General features: G+C 41.7%; 1 long non-coding RNA gene and 1 pseudogene across 1 annotated transcript; one reads left to right on the top strand and one right to left on the bottom strand.

Moving 5' to 3' along the window:
- LOC118495060 overlaps nt 1-22,070 on the bottom strand; it is a 1,111,612-nt pseudogene that overhangs the window by 551,540 nt on the left and 538,002 nt on the right.
- On the top strand, nt 2,317-21,762 carry LOC116059055. Its single transcript, XR_004107195.2, has 3 exons — nt 2,317-2,543; nt 8,390-8,466; nt 20,655-21,762. It is a non-coding gene; the product is annotated as an uncharacterized LOC116059055 (long non-coding RNA).

The raw sequence follows: 22,070 nt of genomic DNA on the forward strand, positions 1-22,070 counted from the left end.
CTTGATTTTTTGGGCCGATCTAAGCTCTAGTGTAAATGTACACAAATACCCATACAAACACATCTTTCATTCCCACACTATGTTTTTAAATAATGTATGAAAAAAAAAAGTAAAAATGCTCCTCTTTATTAATAGTTTATTAACAGTACAAGTCAAATGCAAGATACAGATAGAGTAGGTCTAGACTACACTGTATGATTTATAAAGACCCAACAATTCCAGTAATTCCCACAAGAGCAAGCAGTGGCGAGGAAAAACTCCCTTTTAAGCAGAAACCTAGAGTGGTGAGGAAAACTTCCTTTTAGAGAGAAACCTCGGACAGACTCAGGCTCTTGGTGGGCGGTTGACTGCTGGTGCCAGTTGGGGGTATGATGAACAGTGGCAGTTATAGTCACAATAAAGATAATGGAACTATGTATGTATTCGTAGTATTTGTATGTATGTATTAGTATATTTTTATTATTTTTATTATAAAATTCCTTACTTACGTGTGACAATATATTATGTATTTTTTCTTTTGAATTTGCGGAGCATACATAACTAGTGATGGTCAAATGAAGCTTCGCGAACCACTGTCTTTATTTTCTGAGCTCACTAGATGGCGCTCTCTGTTCAAAGAAAAAGGTTAAAGGAATGGCAATTCAGTGTGTTTTCAACCCTTTGTTGAACAGAGAGCGCCATCTAGTGAGCTCAGAAAATAAGGGCAGTGGTTCGCGAAGCTTCATTTGACCATCACTATACATAACCCATGACACCCTGTGTAATTTTCTGCCTGTCAGGAAGGCTAGGTCCAATACCCCAAGCACTTTAGAGAAGATAATCACCATCATTTAAAAGAGGCTGGAGAAGGAGAGGAAGGGGATGTGGGTGTGGTGAAGTGTTCAGGCTCTCCTAGTTGTTGATTAGATAAGGGGTGCTGTGCCCAATCAGCATGTGCAATCTCTGCCAGGCATTCAGAAGCTGTCTGGCAGTCATTTCTGAGTGTTTGGCACAGAGCAAAGCAGAGACCACCAATAAGAGACTAAAGGTAAGAAGAGTTTTGGGAAGTTTTTTTTTATTTTACATTTGCAGAACGTGGAAAAAGCTTATGGGAACATCTTGTATAGAGCAGCATTCACTTATAACAGTCGATTACAGGTATTACACAAACAAAACTCAAACAATGGAAGCAGTGGCACATTTCCGCCTTTGTTAATTTCAGCTGATCTTTATTCTATATAGTTATACTTAGTGATGGGCAAAAGAAGCTTCATGAAGCTTTGTGAAGCATATTATTTATTTTCTGAGGCCACTAGATGGCGCTCTTGTGTTTAAAGAAATGGCTTAAGGAATGGCAACTCAGTGTGATTTGAACCCTTTGTTGAACAGAGAGCGCCATCTAGTGGGCTTAGAAAATACAGAAAATGGTTCACAAACCTTCATGATGCTTCATTTGGCCATCACTAGTTATACTTAGACCACATTTGGAGGGGGTTTAGGCCACATGTGATCACGCTCTTTTTCACAATAAGGACTGCCTACACAACAGTGAACTACATTTGTTTTTGAAGTTTTTCTCATACTGTCGATGATGTCTCGCTGTTTTTGTTCCTGTGCTGCCTGCTCTTATATCCCATCCTCTCTGGAGCTCTGTGCCGCGCTTTTGCCTGGAAAAGGCAGCCGCCGGTATGGCTGGTATACAACAACCTTATTTTTTGTTTTATAAAACCTCCTTGAATTCACAATTATGTAAGATATTACAACAGACATTCCTGCTCTAACGTCGTCTCCTTTTCTTATTTATTAGTCTAACATTGCCAGACCTATCTCCACAGCGCTGTCGACACATCTTACTGTGTAAGCCGGCAAGCCTGAGTGGTCAAATCAGCAGCTGTGAAACTGGTTTTATTGGTTTTATTTCCTATGAATTCTTCACAATAGCCAACATAAAAAAACTTATTTTCTGGCTAAGAACCCCTGGAACTGGCAGCCTGACTAATTTGTCTTACTGCTTCTTTCTATGGAGGTAAACGTTGCCAGTAAACATAAAGGACTGATGCAAAATAGATGAATATGAAAGTAACCACAGTAATTATCCCTTCATATGAATGCAAAAATCTTGCTTTCCACTGAGCATCTGACAGACAAGAATATGCCTTACTAATAAGCTTAAGATCCTCCTCTTCCCCTTTCACATACAATGCTAAGGAGTTAGTATCAAGTTGTTTTTCATAATGCTCATGAAAAGAACTCAAATACACTGTCAAATCTCCAAATCATTACTGAAGCATGAAGAATGTGTGAAATAAAGTTCCTCTCTCAATGTGTGCAAGGTCATAGTCAACGTTCATCTCTGACTGCCAGTTGTGTTATAATTTCTGATCTGTCTCCTGACCCTTTCCTCAACAGGAACTAACCCAACCCGGCCAGGAGCCTTTCCTGGTGCCAACAGCCCTGGCCCTGTAGCTGACCTTAATGGAACTGCCAGTCAAGACTCTGGTGTGGGCAACTACATCAGTGCCACCAACCCTCAACCAGGCTCTGGCTTCAGCCACAGCATTGCTGTGAGTATATATATATATATATCTCAATTTATGCATTAAAAACAGTAATAGTAAGAAAATTAATAAAATTAATTTTAATTCCTGATTATAAGCGAAGATGGCGCCGCTGTGTGTGGCTCACCGCTTACCTCTGTTGGAATTATTGTTGATTTGCCTGTTTCTACTGTTTGTCATTCATGTTTGGAATTTCAGCCAGTTTCTCTGACATTGCTAACTGAGGTAGTGCAACACATGAAACCTACCAACTGTCCTTTAGACATTGTTCCTGCCAGGATAGTGAAGGAGGTTTTTAATAGCACCATTGGGTCAAGTCTTCTTACTTTTTTTTAATTCCTGTCTTAGTTTAGGTTCTGTCCCAGCTGCCTTTAAACATGCTGTGGTCAGGCCCCTACTTAAGAAGCCTCAGCTTGACCCCACAGTATTGTCCAATTTTAGACCAGTCTCTCATCTGCCTTTTCTGTCAAAGGTTTTGGAAAAACTTGTTTTTGTACAGTTACAAGCCTTTTTGCAACAGAACTCTGTGTTTGAAAAATTTCAATCTGGTTTCAGATCACATCATAGCACTTAGTCTGCACTGCTTAGAGTGCACAATGATAATGCATTGTCTGTAGATGCCGGGAATCCAGCTGTTTTAGTGCCTTTGGACCTCACAGTGGCGTTTGATTCAGTGGATCATGCAGTCCTCCTCTCTCGCCTTGATCAGTGTGTAGGCATCTGAGGCTCGGCACTTACATGGTTTAGATCCTACTTGGCAAATAAGAGCTTCTTTGTCATGATTGGTGACTTCTCCTCGTCAACTGCTCATCTCTCCTGTAGGGTACCCCAGGGTTCTATTCTTGGCCCCATCCTGTTTTCCTTATATATGTTGCCTTTAGGGGCTATTATAGGAAAACACAACCTGTCTTTCATTGTTATGCAGATGATTTGCAAATTTATTTGCCTATGAAACCGAATGACAGTGTTGCACTAGACTCCCTGCTTAGCTGTATTAATTATATTAAATTGTGGCTTTCACAAAACTTTCTTCATTTGAATGAAGCTAAAACTGAGTGTATCATCTTTAGTACTTCAGGTATGCCAAACGGTCCAGCTTTGAGTTTGGGAGCCCTGGCTTCATACCTGAAGCCAGCTGTCAAAAATCTGGGAGTTACTTTTGATTGCAACATGAAATTTGATAAGCAAATCAGCAATGTTGTTAAAATTAGCTTTTTCCAGCTTCGTCTCCTGGCTAAAGTTAAGCCCTCCTTAATAGACATGATCTAGAAATGGCAATTCATGCTTTTATTAGTTCAAGATTGGATTACTGTAATGCTCTTTATGTTGGTTTGAATCAAACCTCCATCTCACGACTTCAACTTGTACAAAATGCTGCTGCTCGCTTTTTAACAAATACATCTAGACGTGCACACATCACTCCTGTTCTCTACGCCCTACATGGCTCCCTGTGCGCTTCAGCATCGACTTTAAGATTTTATTGTTTGTTTTCAAGGCCTTAAACGGCCTGGCCCCGGAGTATTTGTCCGAGATTTTAACCCTGCGTGAGCACAACCGGTCCTTGCGGTCCTCAAATCAGCTGGTTTTAGAAGTCCCAATGTCTAGGTATAAACGGTGGGGTGATCAGGCTTTTGCAGTTGCTGCCCTGAGACTCTGGAACAAGTTACCCCCTGATCGGACGACTACAGATGTAGTGCTTTTTAGGTCTAGACTCAAAACCTATCTGTTTAGAATGACTTTTAATACGTAGTAGTGGTGTGACAATTTCCCTCTCCTATTTCTATGTAACCTTTTCTGATTTTACTGTTTCTATGTTTCATTCTTTCTATTGTATGATATGTTATATGATGTGTGTTTTAGTCTTGGTTTCTGATGTGAAGCACTTTGCTGCTGGTTACTGTAAAGTGCTATATAAATAAATGTTGATTGATTGATTGAGTAATAAATACATGTGTATAATATGGGGGAGGGGCAGTCTTAGGAAGTGTCCTCATTTAGGATCCCAGTGGCCTGAGGGTAGAAGCCCCTTCTGAGCCTCTAAGTGCTAACCTAGTGTATCCGGTACCTTCTTCCTGACCTCAACAGGGAGAAAAGGCTGTTACCCAGGTGGTTTGGATCTTTATTAATAGCCTTTTTCTTGCAGAGCCTGGTGTAAGTATCCTTTAGGCAGGGTAGGGCACCATCTTTTGTATGTTCAGCCGAATGAACCACTCTCTGCAGGGCCTTGCTGTCCTGTTGGGTACCAGGCAGTGATGTTCCCCGTCAGGATTCTCTTAATGATGCAGGAGTGGAAATTCCTCAGTATTTGAGGGGATACCTGGAATTGTCATCAATTGAAATCTGACTCATCAGTCCTAATTTGTTGGGCGGCAGTGCATGTGTTTATGGCATAACAGATGGTTTTGGTATCCATCCATCCATCCATCTTCTTCCACTTATCCGGTAACGGGTCGCGGTAATCCATGGTATTACCAAAACCTAATCCTGTAGTTTTGGGAACAGTTGCTTCTATTGTTTTACAAATTAAATCAACCACAGACTCAGTGAATCCATTGATGTTATCTGTGACGTCGAGGGTAGTGTCCTGGAATGTTCTCCAGACTGCTTCATGTAGTGCAGACTGTAGTCTCTGAATGTACTTGACCATTTCCTGACCTCATGTGTTACTGTGGTGGAATGTAGACCGCTGTGATAATGACCAGATCAATTCCAGATCAGGTGAGCAGGAACGGGATAGTACTGTAATAATTCTGCTATCACACCCGTCCTTTTTTACCATAAAGCACACTACTCCTTTTTTCTTCCCAAAGTCTACTGTTCTATCTAGTATCTAGAAAAAGAGTCACCTGGTTGAATCGGGCTGTCTGGTATTCCAGTGAAACAAAGGTTAAAAGGTTCAAAGAAAAAGGTTAAAGGAATGGCAATTCAGTGTGTTTTCAACCCTTTGTTGAACAGAGCGCGCCATCTAGTGAGCTCAGAAAATAAGGGCAGTGGTTCACGAAGCTTCATTTGACCATCACTAATGTCAACAGGCCTAGGGATGATGGGAGGTGGGGGTGTGGCAGGTAATAATGTTGGCTATGACAGAAAATTAAAGAGCAGAAGCCTTATTGCTCTGAGTGGCTAAATTAAGGGTAGAGTAAGGATGAAAGGATATCCGTGCATGGTGATTTTGTTAAGTCTGCGAACGGAGTGTTGATGGAGGCTAACTGAGGTGAAACAATGTTGTTTTATTATCGCTGTTGTGGAAAGGAATGCCTTTCCCTTTGAGAAATCGTTGTAAGCGAGCGACTGTCCAGTCTCTGATGTCGGACTCCATTTGTGGAAGTTGAGAAGGCTGCTGTATCAAGGCTTGAGGATACCCAGTTTCAAAGAAATCTTCATACAAATCGTCGTCTGAATAAGGTGGGTTGATTTGCAATTTAGGATTCATAGTGAGTTGACTTTTGAATTTCAGTGTTTATCTTGTGGTGATGCTATCATGCGTTTTAGGTGATAAGCACTGTCTAGGAGAAATTTGAGACAAACAAGGCAGGATGGGTTGACCAGGTATACTGTAAGTAGGCTTGACATGTGAATGTGATTAGAGGTGTGGTTGAGGCGTGGGCCTGCTCCCGAACCTAAGTTAACTCATTTACTTAATGTGTTGTGAATGTGTTTGTGTGTACCTACTGTAGCCCATACAGGGGTTGAATCTTCTGAACTTTGTATTTCTAATACATTATCAGGATGACATGGTATGTCCCATGTTAAAGGAATCTCCATATGCAGCTGGCAAATGCATCCTTCTTTTTTCAAAATTTGGAAGACACAACTAGTGTATCCTTTGCAGCCCTCACCATCCCATAACCTATTGAGCACTGGTCAGTTGTGCAATAATGGGGTTCTGATAAGCTCATAAAGTTGGGAATTGTCTTGTCACCACATGTGGTTACCAGGTGGGTGCAGGTGTTCATCAATCACTGACAAGCTTCAACTAGCTTGGAATAAAGCAGTTGCTCTTTTCAGCAGCTTGAAATGTTGTTAATCCACAGTGATACAGATAAAGAATATTGTTATAAAGGTATGTTTAGCATGATGCACTGCTTGCTGGTTGTCAATCATGTATAGAAGTAAACACAGCCTATACTTTCATAAAACTATTTCCAGGTAATAGCTGGCTGTTGTTAAAATGTTTGGGTTGCCAAGTTGTCAAGGAACACAAACACTTCTTTGGTTTTGGTGTTTGTGGTGCACACCAGAGGATGGTTATGTTCAGCTGAGCCTTCAGAGGGCCCACCATAATGGGTCACATTCTTCAGGAGGATCCAGCCCATGAATAGGGACAAAAAATATTTACCGTATATGGTATCTTGGAAACTTGTTCAGGGTGTACATATAGGGTCAGCCCCCTGTAAAAGAAAATGGATGAATTAATGGACCATTTTCTTACAATTAAATGTAGTGATGGCCAAATGAAGCATCATGAAGGTTTGTGAACCATTTTCTGTATTTTCTAAGTCTACTAGATGGCGCTCTCTGTTCAACAAAGGGTTCAAATCACACTGAGTTGCCATTCCTTAAGCCATTTCTTTAAACAAAAGAGCTCCATCTAGTGGCCTCAGAAAATAAATAATATGCTTCACAAAGCTTCATGAAGTTTCTTTTGCCCATCACTAATTAAAAGGCTGGATTTATTTAGAATGTTCTTTTTGTCAACAAATACTATGTAAAACCAACAATTTTTCAGTCTGTTTCTCAATACTGGCATTCATGTTGGTTTTGATTTTGAATAGGATTTGATTACAGAAAGAAACATATTGAATTATTATCCTTATCCTACTTGCAAAGGTGTAGGTATGATCAATTATGAATATATGCAAATCATCATTATAAAAACAGTTCTCATAGGTTTTTTTCCCCCTTTGGTGAATGCATCACACTTCTGTACTTCTGTGCATAATTACTGTTTTACATGTCCTGCGATTCTTGATTATTTGCTTAATACATGATAGCATGAATGTGATAAGCCTCACAAGTAGATCCTACTCTCTAAGTGTACATATTTTTCCAAAGTAAATAATATAAAACAAACAAACATTGATCTCCAATCTCTCTTGCTTGCACACATGTAGATCTGTTACTGAAATATCTGTATGACGATCAGGTTTATTTCATAGAAGATTACCTCAAAAAATAATTTCCTGCTGTCAAGGCTTGATATTACATTGAGGTTATATGAGGTTTTTATTGGACTTTTACAACTGTAAGCCATTTAAGGTGAAACGTGTATGCATTATGTACAACAAACATTACAACGTTCACAAACATGTATTTTAAAACAGTATTTTGTAAACAAACAGCCCCACAAACATTGGATAAATTACAGAAAATGTAAACAAATGTTTACAAGCAACAAAAATGAAATATTGGTAGTCTACAATGTAAACAGTTCATTAAAGGAGAATTCCGGTCGATTCCAACACGTAGCTCTGTTGTTTTTAAATTTGGAGTGCTGTCAGTAGCGAGAAAAATGAAAACAATCAGTGCTGCCTACACCGTGTTATCCTCCTGCTAGCATTAGCACCCAACAGGCTTAAACAGGGCAAGTTTTAAACTTGTTTTTAGCCTCTTAACATGTTCAAAATGTCATTAAAAGTGCCTACCCATGTGAAGTGATTCCTTCCGAGTGAAGACAGTGAATCTGATTGCAGTAGATGTGAAAGAAATGCATAAAAGTTCTGCTAATTCAGTCTGTCATTTCAATAATCCAAATTTTGGAACCAAAGTGATGATGTACGTATTGTCCTTTCTGCTAAAAGGACAATTTCCAAGAAATGCATACTGACAAAGTTACTAATTGTACATTTTAGGGTCCATTGGTTGCGACAGCTTTTACAAATGGATACCATTGAAAGCTAGCAGGTGACTGGTTGCCATCTCATTTGAGGTATTATATACTATTTCTATGTCACAACCCTATCTGCCCATACAAACATGTATTGTACTTGTATGCCTTTTACTCATCTTATTTCCCCAACCCATCCTCATTTCCAACTTGTCAAATACTGACGCTTGGTCAGTGGTAGTGATGGTCAAATGAAGCTTTGCGAAACACTGTCTTTATTTTCTGAGCTCTCTAGACGGTGCTCTCTGTTCAAAGAACAGTTTTCAACCCTTTGTTGAACAGAGAGCGCCATCTAGTGAGCTCAGAAAATAAGGACAGTGGTTTGCGAAGCTTCATTTGACCATCACTAGTCAGTGGCTCTCAGCCAGTCAGTTAAACATTTGTCCCAACCCTGAGCGTCAAATAGTGACACCAAGAGTCCTGACCAAGCGTCACTTTTTGATGCGCTGGGAGTGAGAATGTGTTGATTTCCCCTTTCATTTCTGCTCCTATCATATTTACAGTGAACACTGTTCCTAAATAAGATGACACAGCTTTTCAAAGGGTTTGTGCCAGCAGAGCTGCATAGTATATTTACAAAAAGGCAAGCTCTTTGAAAAGTTCTATGAAAAGAAAGTTACTTTTATACTATACTTGGATTCTCTCTGAGGCATCCTTTCATTGTAACTGCAGTATTAACCCTTGTGTTGTCTTCCCTTCAACCTTGAAAAAAACACTTTTTTTCTGACATTTGTGACACCTTTTTTTCACAATTTGTTTTTGCTTTTTCCAACGTTTTAAATTTTTTAATTTTTCTTCTACACATTTTCAGCGCTTATTTCTACATCCAATATTTTAAACAGGCCAATGTGACCCAAAGTCAACACAAGGTTAACCAGGGTTTGACTCATGTATGCAAGACTTTTTTTCTTCAAACTCTGCTTTACTTCACCCACTGTTGCTTTCTCTGACATTTACCAACTTAGTTTGGAATTCTACAAGGAAGTGTGGGGGATAGTGTTATTCTTCCATGTGGCTCCTTTTCTTCCTTTATACATTTAGTCTGAAATTTCTACCTTTTTGTGTATGTTAAATAACTATAAAATAAGCTTTTACTTTTGTTTTTACCTGAGGCTCATATATAAAATAATGCATATTATGTTACTAAGACTTTATGTGGTCCACAATGCTGAACTTTGTGTGGTCCTCAAACCCATACGGTTATTTTATAGGTTATGCAACATGCAAAAATGTTATGATGAGCACAGAACTACATTTTTACATCTCAATTTGAAATTCTTTTGATAAAGACATGCAATTGTGAAACAGATGAAAACAGACTTGATTTGACACAGTCATATTTGTGTTGAATAAGGGCTTCTTGATATTTATACACCAAGGAAAATGCTCATGGTAGCCTTCAAGCTTTAACTTCACTTCTGAGTGGGTTGATGAGATTGCTGAGGTGGTATAGTCGGGCCTCTCACTAAAACATTGGCCAGATCACAAGTCAGGCATGGGTCAAAATGCAGGTGTTTGGAAATTCTGACTGATTTTAAATTGGTTTCATCACTTTCAATTAGTTTTCACACATAGCGAGAAATTATCTGTTCTCAAAGCTTAAGCACATACTACGAGATTATAAAATAACATTACAGATATCAATAAATCTGTCACACATACTCTCACATACTCTTACACACAAGACCCTATCTCTTTTGAACTGTATGTTGAAGATGTGTTGGACAGCATTTCCACTGGCCTTTTTACCTACAGCTGCTCTTTAAACCCATTTGGTAAACCAGCCTTGTGGTTGCCAATTTCTAAAAGGTTCTCTTTCATTTCCTATTTTCTGTATATTTTTCTTATTTCAAATGTGTCTCGGAGCACAGTGGACCCAAAAGCACGACTCAGAGCAGACGGTAAAAGGTTATGGAGCTTTATTGTACAGAGTACAATCACAGGCGAAGGTAACAGAATCGGCAGGCAAAAGACGTGGTCAAAATACGGGCTAGAGATCTACAAAAACACTGGGAAGGTAACACGAGGGATAACGCTGGAGAGTGAGACACACAAGGTACTACAACAATCTGGCAAATGACAAAGGACACAAGGTAAGTATATATATATGCACTGGGACAGGGGAAGACGATTACACACAGGTGACACACATTAGGGAAGGGAGGGTAATCACACAGGCGGAAGGCAGACAAAGACGGGAAGACAAGTGACCTGAAACAGAAACAGACAGTGAGTTAACAAAGTAAAACAGGAAGTCAGGGAAACAAACACAACATGAACTAAGAGCGGGAACTGGATGTGACGGTACCCCTCCCTCTAAGGCCGACACTGGACGGCTCAGGCTCCTCCGGATGCTGCTGATGGTAGTCCCTAATCAGGCTCAGATCCAGAATGTTACTCGCGGACACCCAAGACCTCTCCTTTGGTCCGTACCCCTCCCAGTCCACCAGATACTGATGTCCGCGACCCCGTCTCCTGACTGCCAGAAGCTTGCGGACGGTATAGAAGGGACCCCCATCAATGAGACAAGGAGGAGGGGGAAGAGGTGTAGCCAGGACCATAACGCTCTCCTTCACAGGCTTGACTTTGCTCACATGAAATGTGGGGTGGACTCTCATGGACCTGGGGAGTTGCAAACTCACAGCCACAGGGTTAATCACTTTAGATATGGGGAAGGGACCCACAAAACGAGGAGCCAACTTACGGCTCTCAGTGCGTAGAGGAAGGTCCATTCATAGCCAACCACACCCTCTGTCCGGTAGCGTCTGACCAAGGATACCACAGAGGGGACCCCCACCTCCCTCTCAAGGGCAGGAAACAGCGGGGGTTGATAACCGTAGGCACACTGGAAGGGGGACACGCCAGTGGATAAACAGAGCAGGGTGTTGTGGGCATACTCCACCCACAACAGTTGCTTAGACCAGGAAGCCGGGTTCCGGGAGACCAGGCAGCAAAGATCCGTCTCCATGTGCTGGTTGAGTCTCTCTGTCCATTAGACTGTGGGTGGTACCCAGAAGACAAACTGACGGTGGCCCCAATCAAAGCACAGAAAGCCTTCCAAAACTGTGAGACGAACTGGGGGCCACGGTCCAACACTATGTCCGTAGGCAATCCATGAAGCCTGAAAACATGGCACAGCATAACCTCTGCCGTTTCCTTGGCAGAGGGTAACTTCGGCAGATGATTAAAATGTACCATCTTAGAGAATCTGTCTACCACCGTAAGAAAAGCAGTTTTACATTCAGAGGGAGGTAGTCCAGTGACAAAGTCTAGGGAAATGTCTGACCTTGGGGACAGGCATGGATTGCAAGAAACCAACAGACACTTGACGGGTCTTTATTCTGGGCACATACTGGACAAGCAGCTACATACTCCCCGATCACATGTTCCATGGACGGCCACCAGAATCTCTGTTGCACCACGAATATGGTCCTCTTGATTCCGGGGTGGCAGGAGAGAGGGGAAGTGTGCGCCCAGTGTGCTTGTTTTACCCTTTCCTCAACCTCCCACGTAACTGCCCCCACTACACAGCACTCAGGCAGGATGTTGGTAGGGACCTTAAAAAAAGGATCTGGGTCAAACAGGCGTGACAAGGCATCAGGCTTGACATTTTTGGAGCCAGGACGGTAAGACAGGGTAAAGTTAAATCTGTTAAAGAATAAGGCCCACCTCGCCTGACGTGGGTTGAGTGCAGGTACTGAAGATTCTTGTGGTCCGTCCACACCAGAAACAGCTGCTCCACCCCCTCCAGCCAGTGATGCCACTCCTCCAGAGCCACCTTGACCGCCAGCAGCTCTCTGTTTCCTACATCATAGTTCCTCTCCGCACCAGACAGCTTGCGGGACAGGAAGGCGCATGGGTGAAGCCTCCCATCCTGTGAAGCACGCTGAGACAGGATGGCCCCGACTCCCAAATCGGTGGCGTCCACCTCCACCACGAACTGACAATGCGGGTCCGGAATGACCAGAACTGGAGCAGTGGAGAAACTTCTCTTTATGAATGAAGGCCTGTTCCGCTGATGGGGACCACTGGAATGGCACTGACAAAAACATCGTTTTTTTTTTCACTGGTCAATTTTGAGATTTTGGGCTATTTGTCTTCAATAACATGTCTTCTTTCAGACTTGTGGTGAAATAAAGTCCGAAATACACATTTAGGTCTTTATTTTACTACACTTTGTCTGTTTGCGGCGGTAGATTTCACCTAAATTCAACAAAAGTTGGCGTTCTAAATCATCGCGCTGCTCCGCGATCGCTGTCTGCACCCTGTCGTCACATATACCGTTGGAAAGCTCTCTTTCTCCTGTACAATGCTGTCGGATCCAAATATGGTCATTTCCTTTTTATCAGCAACCAATCGTGAAAGTAAAAGGGGGGCTTTAACTCAAAATGCGCAATCTCATTGGATGATGCTATTTTCTGACAACGTGATTCGTTCAGAATCGTCACGTGACGTGCTCTGACATTTCCGCGGTAGCTCAAAATGTTGAAAGAAGTGCGTCGAAAACGGCCGAAAATCACCTCAGAGAAGACGAAAACAGTTGTCTTTAGCAAGAAGACACAGGGGATCACAAACTAAGACAGCAGATGATGAAATGACATCACATAGTACATCGGTGTTTAAACTATCGTTCAGAAAACAGGAGTGTTCAGACAGCGGAGGTAATCAGACGCTCTCTCTCTCTCTCTCTCTCTCTCTCTCTCTCTCTCTCTCTCTCTCTCTCTCTCTCAAAGCAGTTTACAGAAAGTCATAGCCTACATGTCATATAGTAAATATTTGTCACATATGTACCACACTGTACTGATCGCGATACAACACACTATATTACAAAACAATTACATTACACAACAGTTACAGTTTTGTATAATATAATTACTATATAATAGGCTACTAAACAAATCTGTAATTTTGTGATCCTAAGTGGTGGTGAGTCCCTCAAGTTGTGGCAGGCAGATACATGTTTAGCTGTCAGTGGAGCTGCTGTCACCTCTCCTAGGAGAACTACCAGCTTCTCTTCTGTTGTTAACTTTTTTTGGCTATGTTTTCAAAGTGTAGGCTAAATCTCTTAGTGAAGATAGTTTTTCACCGTGGAGGAGGAAGTGTATCTCTGTCTGACCCAGCTGGTGGTCACTGAGCCTGTATTTAGTCAGGATCCGTCTCTTCTTTGTATCTCTGACAGTGTGAAGATAATCTGTCAAATAATAATTTAGTCTACTTTGTTTGCTTTCTCCAATGTTCTAAATATTGGTCTTTTGAATGAGTCATAATTAGTTTTGTTCTGTTGTGTTATGAACCAGTGCTGAGGGGAGCCTGGTTAGTTATCTTCACCATCAGCTGACTGAGAGGACTGGTTCTGGTTAGTTATCTTCACCATCAGCTGACTGAGAGGACTGGTTCTGGTTAGTTATCTTCACCATCAGCTGACTGAGGGGACTGGTTCTGGTTAGTTATCTTCACCATCAGCTGACTGAGGGGACTGGTTCTGGTTAGTTATCTTCACCATCAGCTGACTGAGAGGACTGTTTCTGGTTAGTTATCTTTACCATCAGCTGACTGAGGGGACTTGTTCTGGTTAGTTAGCTTCACCATCAGCTGACTGAGGGGACTGTTTCTGGTTAGTTATATTCACCATCAGCTGACTGAGGGGACTGTTTTGTGGGAAAAGTAAGCTGGAGCAGCAGCAAGTATGGCCATCTCCACCTTGATGAAGGTGCCTCTGCCATGCTTTCTGTTATGGAGAAGTTGTGGCTTCAGAGCACAGATGTGATGGTCAATTCAATGAGAGAAACTGATATGCTCAGGACCTCAAAAGCTGAGGCCGTCACAGCTGCCAGTGTAAAACATAGGCGCAAGAGTCTAAGCACAGCTAAAATACATATGGTGCTGGAATGGACAGTTGGACTGTCACGTTACGCTCCTATGTCAAGTTATTGTTTTGTTGTAGATTCTTATTTTTTCGGGTTGTTTTCACATTTCCTGTTTTATTTTTTAATTCCCTGTTTTCCTTGTGTTGTCTTTGTTTTACTTCCTGTTGTTTCCTTTTCCCACCGTTAGTGATTACCTGTCCCCGCCCTAATGTTTTGCACCTGTGTCTCATTGTCTTCTCTGTTTTGTGTATTTAAGTTCAGTCTTCCTCTTACCCCAGTGCGAGATTGTCTGCTTCCCCCGTGTACAGCCTTCGAGCGTTTTTCCTTGTGTCCTGAATTATATACCTGATTGTTTCCCTTGGATTTTGACCACTGACTGTATTTTGGATTCTCCCTTTTGCCTGTCGTTTTGGACACTGTTGCCAGTAAGTTTATTCTGTCTGCTTAAATAAACTTTTGGCATTTCTACGTACCTGAGTCGTGCATTTGTGGGTCCATACATCTGTGAGCCTGATAAAAAGCTGTTACATCCATTGTTGGTCTTGTTCTGTGTCCATACACCTGTCCAGCGTGGGTTTTGTCTGCAACTTTGTGCACGATACGCCAATATTAATTCATTGAGTTACTGCAGTTGTAAGCCTTATATGCCTGCCATTTTATTAAATAATCAATTTTCATGAGCTTGAAATATTCTATATTATTATCACTAAGGGCCTGAGCATTTATTCTGTTTTTGAGCAATTTTTCCAATAGAAATGTATTAAATTCCACTATTTAAATCTTTAAATGCCGTTTTCTCAAAATGAGTTTTTTGTCATTCTCCAGTATAAACATCTCAGCCTATGTAGCACCTATGTACACCAAACTTTCCAGTTATACACTTAGTAGTATTCTGAAGATATTTACAGAGGGATTTGTTAATAAATCATTCCTGCCCTGATTTATGTGAAATTTTAAGCTAAAAAACATGGCGAAAATCTTTTTTAAAAGATTTTTTCTAAAAAATGTTTAGGGCTATGGACAGTATATTTTGATTTCCTAGGTAATGAAAGCAGATATCCTGAAATCCCTCTGTAATTTTGTTTTCATCTTGTGTGTAAACAAAATGAAAAAAGAATTTTGCACCTGGCTTTATCATATGTTCAGATCTATCTACCGAAAATATATGCAAAATCGCGCATATTTAATGAGAAAATGCCTAATTTGCACAATTAAACAAACATTTCAAAAACTTGTAATACATTTTTTTTATATACTTGTGTAAGTAATCAACTGAGGAAGTTTCATGGAGATATCTATTATTTAAAAATGTTAGCCTATTCACCTGTAGTGTCTCGCCTTAATAGAGGTGAGATCATGAAGTGGAGCAGCCACAATACTGAAATGTCTTATACATTTTCGATAGAAAATGGCAAACCTGAAGAACCGCTGGACATGTTTGCGGTTGATTGGCGTGGGCTGCAGCAACCACCCTCACCTTCTCAGGGTCCATCCGGAATTCCCCCTCGGCCACCACATATCCCAGGAAGACGTGAAACTCACATTTCTCTGCCTTCACATAGAGTTGGTGGTCCATCAGGCGTTGAACCACCAGCCGCACATGCTGGACGTGTGTCTGCAGATCTGGGGAGAAGATCAGAATATCGTCCAGATAGACAAACACAAAAATGTTCAACATGTCCCTGAGAATGTCATTGACCAACACCTGGAAAACTGCAGGGGTGTTGGTGAGTCCAAATGGCATGACCAGGTACTCGTAATGATCAGTGGGGGTGTTAAAAGCAGTCTTCCATTCATCCCCACTTCTAATCCTCACTAAATGGTAAGCATTATGGAGATCCAATTTAGTGAAGATCTTAGCTCCCTGAAGGAGCTCAAACGCAGTGGAAATCAGAGGCAAACGACAGTTATGTTGTTTAGGCCCCTATGATCAATACAAGGATGCAGGGACTTGTCCTTCTTGCCGACGAAGTAGAATCCGGCCCCAGCCGGAGAGGAGGAAGGGCAAATGATTCCCGCTGCCAGTGATAACCCCATATACTCCTTCATAGCTGCCATCTTAGGAGGAGACAGGGAAAACAGGGGGAGGTACCTTGGGAGGGGAGGTACCTGGTAGAAGGTCTATGGCGCAGTCATAAGGTCTGTATATCAATATATGTGGGGAGGCAAAGAGGTGGCCTTGGCCTTGTTAAATACTTCCTTTAAATCCAGATAACACTCCGGTATGTCAGAGAAGTCAGGAAAATCAGAAGTCAGGCTATCTCGGGGATCTTTAGAGACTGAAACGCTTATCCCACTCTCCTCTGTGTGGGGAGAAAAACAAGTCCACTCACAGTTCTTCCCCCAGTGCACAACCTTGCCCAAGGGCCAGTCAATGTGAGGGTTGTGTATTCTTAGCCATGGGAAACCAAGAATAACCGGGTGCAAAGAGGAATTAAACAGGTGGAAAGTCAATGTCTCAGTGTGACTATCTGGGAAAGTCATCGTTACGGATGGTGCAGTGGGTAACACGCCAGAGCAGCCTGCCATCAAGTGCCGTGGCTTCCAATGGCTTAGGAAGGGGGACAGAGTCCAGGCCAAGCTCTCCGGCGATACTTGCGTCCATAAGGCTTGTGTCCACACCAGAATCCACTAGCACCACCTGGGACCGGGAAGCAGAGCGATAGAACAAGGTGACCTCAACCTTGGGCCGAGAGGGACAAACAGAAACATGGGTACAGCTCACTAGTGCCCTCTCGATCACTGATGAGCCTGCCCTTTTGCTGGGCAGGCGGCAATGAAGTGCCCCATCTGGACACAGTAGATGCAGCGACCCTCTCAGATGCGACACCGACGCTCCTCTGGGGAAAGACGAGCTCAGCCCAGCTGCATCGACTTCTCAGCTGCCGGTATCTTGGGGAAAGTAGTCTCAGGTCCGCGAAGATCTGGCGTCGGAGCTTGAATACCCTGAAACACCATGGCCGGCACTGAAACCCTTGGCTGGCTGACAGGAGAACTGCTCCACTGTAGTCTCTCCCTCTCTCTCTCCAGCAGCCATTTGTCAATCTTAATGGCGAGCGTGACCAGCGCATCCAGATCAGCAGGTAAGTCTAATGGAACCAAATGGTCCTTCATGGGGCCAGCGTGCGAAACTCAATGGCATAATCCGAAACCCGTCTCTTCCCTTGCCGTAACCCAACCATGGCACGGGCAGCCTCCCTACCGGGAGTAACATGTTGATAATATTTGCATGAAGGTTTGGGTGAAAGACAGATGAGAGTCACATATGGCAGACCTACGGCTCCACTCAGCAGCTGCCCACAACTCAGCTCGTCCAGTGAGATGGGAGATGATATACACTACTTTCGCTCGGTCAGTAGGATAAGCAGCAGCTTGCAGTTCAAAATGTATCTCACATTGTGTCAGGAAGGATCTGCAGTCCCCAGACTCCCCCGAAAACCTCTCCGGTCGAGCAAGGTGGGGAAATGGTGAGAAAGGGACCGTTACCCCTGACGAACCACCTCCAGATGATGCAGAGGTTACGACGGCTGCGGGACTGATCTCAGAAACGGAGACAGCAGGCAGATCCCTCACAGTTAATCACTGAGCCTGGGCAACAAGCTGGCTGATCTGTTCACCAACTCCGGCTACCTGGTTCTCCTGGCGATTAGCCATAGCCATGCTTTCGTTCCACAAGATGGCAAGCTGTTCCTCCTGCTGATGCAGTCGCTGACCCTGGGCACGCAGTGCTGCTCTCACTGCCTCAGAGTTGGCTGAGTCCATACTGGCCAGATTGTACCATCACGGAGCACAGTGGACCCAAAAGCACGACTCAGAGCAGAGGGTAAAAGGTAATGGAGCTTTATTGTACAGAGTACAATCACAGGCGAAGGTAACAAGTGGTCAAAATATGGGCTAGAGATCTACAAAAACACTGGGAAGGTAACATGAGGGATAATGCTGGAGAGTGAGACACACAAGGTACTACAACAATCTGGCAAATAACAAAGGACACAAGGTGAGTATATATGCACTGGGACAGGGGAAGACGATTACACACAGACGATTACACACATTAAGGAAGGGAGGGTCACACAGGTGGGAAGGCAGACAAAGACGGCAAGACAAGTGACCTGAAACTTAGACAGACAGTGAGTTAACAAAATAAAATAGGAAAACAAACAAAACATGAACTAAGAGCAGGATGTGACAAAAGAGCAATTAAAGGGGTTGGTCAATACTTCTGTATTTGCCAGCTGCTTCTTTCCCCTGCCTGAGAGGGGCATTTCTGAAAGGGTGTGGCATGCAAGTTCTATCCCACAAGTTTTGCCGGTCACTGTTGTAGGTAGAGTACTACAACCAAACAAAATATCACTGACAACACAGAATATGCCCCCGGCCCTTATAATAACCCCACTGAGTTGGCGTAGTGTTGGCATACCCACAAAGGGCTCCAGCAAAAAAAGCAAAAAAACAAACAAAAAGCAGGATCTTTCAGAGTATTAATGTATAACAGCCTCAACTTTTCTGGTTTCAGGCTTTTACCTTAAGGTGACGCACGGGACAGCAGCTCTAACAGTTAAGTTTGGGCACCGAAATAACTGGATGGAAACTTTTAATGGACAAATAGAAAAAAGTTTGTGGTTTGGGTTAAAACACTGGTCCCCTTAAATAGTACTTCTGGGACACAAACACCCCTTCCCCAGGTAAGAATCTTGTGTTGTGACCCATCACCTCGACCTCCTCCCAAAGCTGACTGGTCTTAAACTAGATGCTCCTGTTATAATTACTACGGACAGTAGAGGTCGCTGCATACAGCAAACGTCAATGTGGTGCTGATAGAAAAAAATACGTGGAATACCTACAAATTACAGTGCATTAGTTTGTGTAGCTATACATATACAGTACATGTATGAATAGTACATAAGAACTAAAAAAAGAATCAAGTGTAATTACATAATTTCATGTCTTTATCAAATCTTGCAAAATGTCAAAAAAATTAAGAGCAATACATGAATGAGATCCACCCTTCATATTATTCTACCAAAGTATTTTACTCTGGTAGTGTTCACTGTTCCTATATAAATGCAGAATAATGGTAGAACCCCTTTTGAACTCAGGCCGCTGTCTGAGGACCCCCAGTGTGTTATGGAAATACAGGGAGCCCTGAGAGAAGGCAACACATCAAAGCTAAGTTTGTCTGTAGTGTGTGTTGCTCATTAAGCCATCATATCAACACTGGAACACTGTCTGGCAGTCACAGCAAGAAGGTCTTTGCATTGTGGATACCAGTGCATCATACCAAAGCTTGCTGTTTTTGCCTCCAGGCATGCATCAGCTGCTCATGGAATCATACATTTGCAACTCCTTAGCTTCGTGCTACTCTCAATGTCCTCTTTACTTTCAAGCATGAAAGCAAGTTCATTTTTTAATTATTGATAAGACTCCAACCATAAATCCAGATTCCATTATTGCAAATAAAATTGTGGTAACAATGACTTATGGTTGAAGTGGACATTGAAAGGAACTGATACATTCACTGGCAGAAGAGATCATGGCATGGAAAAGTTTGCCAGCTGAGGTACAAGCTGTTGTTTTAAATTCCACACCCCTAAAAGGACATAACAGGGTATCTGTGGGTCTGTAAAAAAGTTTCAACATGTACTTAAATTCAAATATAAAAGCACAGGTGTTATCAGCTTTTTTACATTCAATTATGTTTTGGCATATTTACAAACTAAAGCAAATCATGTAATCACAAAAATAAATATTTTTCTTGTGGTGGCTCAGTCTGTGTCTTTGGTCTAGGATAAGATGTCTTAAAATGTGGAGTCATACGGCTTTGAGAGTGCACTTTCCCAAGTTAAAACAGAGTTAAACTTGGAGCAAATTTTGCCTGTTTTTGTCTACTTACATCTTTCCATTGACTTTGTGTTCATTCTGAACACCATTATAGTCTTTTTGTTATGTTACAGAAGATTACTCTCAGTATTTTGCACAGACCACTTTCCCATCAAACAGAATGACATAATGGTTTTGGGATTTATTCTTCATTTTAATTTAAAGAGATGATGATGTTTGTATGTAACTGGCAAATGTGTTTAAATCAACAAATGTAAGATCAAGGTCTGGTTGTGAGACTGAGTAGAATTATTTTGCACATACAAATTTGATATTTGGTCTTAAAGTAAGCTCAGTGTAGCTCTCTGAAACCTACAGATACCTTGGGATGCTCTGTGTAAAGTATGTGCCATGCTACAAAGAGACCCAGTGAATGTTCTGTAGAATACAGAATGTTCTGTAGAATACAACACAGAATATTATAGAATATAATACAGAATATTTCCGGAGGCCCGGGGAAGTCTAAACTGCTTCTGTGTCCAGGTGATACCATCCAGCACTAACCACTCAGTGAGCCAGAGAGGAGGTGGCACCAGATGAAGAACAGTTCTGAAAAAAAGTAAAAAATCATCACAGAAAAAAGATGACAGTCCAGTGGCAATAAACCTGACCTGCTATGGAGATCCTTTTGACTGTATCCGGTATCCTTGTGTTAACATTTGACTTTTTTTTTTTTTTTTTCTTGATTTAAATTGATTTGTTCAATTTTGATTTTTTTTTTTTGTCTTAGACTTAAAATCAATAATGAAAACTTATTTTTAAGTATTTAGTTCTAATGATTTTATGTGTACGTTTGTTTCTTTTGATCTGCACATTAAAAAAATACACTGTGGTTACTTATTTTTTACTTTAAGTGATTGAAAGATTCTCAGTTTGCACATACAAAGACATCTGATGTGAACCATCTTGGCTCAGTGGAGACAGTAATGGTTCACTTATCAAAAAACAAGACAAACCAATAACGCAGAGTAGCTTTGGCTCTAGCAATGTGGTCACTTAACGTACCTAGTTTTGGAAATAAGAGGACTACAACATTTTCACAGTCCTGTTTTATAAATGTTTTGTTGTCTGGAGAAGAAAAAGAAAAAGTAATAGAAAAAAGTTGTCCTTTTAATTCTGTCAGATTTAAAAACTAGTGTATAACTGTAATTGTGTTTCAGTGGTTATAGTGGTTTAGAGAGGGACATATCTATTTTTGTGATGGTTGATTATGTGAAAAGGCCACATCATGCTGGATGGGAGGACATCAACTGTCTCTCCAGAGTCCCAACACCGCCGCACAACGGCGGAGGAAAAAAAAAGAACATGGCAGATTCTGCTATGCTGGTTATCTCCGTTCATGCTCTTTGCTTTCCAACTGTGGCTAATTTGATACCAGCATATTTTGTCTACATGATGAGCTATAGTGTGCACAATTAGAAAAAGTCGACACAAGGTTGTTGTTGTTGTTGTTGTTGTTGTCGTCGTCGTCACACAAACATCTGGATCTGGAACTCTGGAGCTCTGGAGCTCTGGAGCATGAAAAGAAATCAATCCAAAGCACACCTGATAGTTTTGGGAATACTAGGCGAATCAGTTGTGTCCTCATATTTCACAAAGATTATGTTTTTTTTAATATACAGATATACTGTACTGTAATTGTCTATACATGTCTGGTGTCACACAAAAGGCAATATTTTAAGTTTCATTTTTTGCAACTTGTGTTTTCTTACGAGGAGAAAGAAGTGCAGCAGATGAGTGTTGCTTATTACCTCAGTCCTGTGTATTTTTTAACGATGGCCAGATAACTTATTTAAAAATCTGACTGGCTAACAAAGTAAAGGTGTTGCACTGATTTTAGAGGTACGGTTGAGAACAGATTTTATTTGCACATTAGTTGGCTCTTTCAAGTGGTCTTTT

Source organism: Sander lucioperca, chromosome 5, assembly GCF_008315115.2.
Source record: "Sander lucioperca isolate FBNREF2018 chromosome 5, SLUC_FBN_1.2, whole genome shotgun sequence".
Classification (NCBI taxonomy): Eukaryota; Metazoa; Chordata; class Actinopteri; order Perciformes; family Percidae; genus Sander; species Sander lucioperca.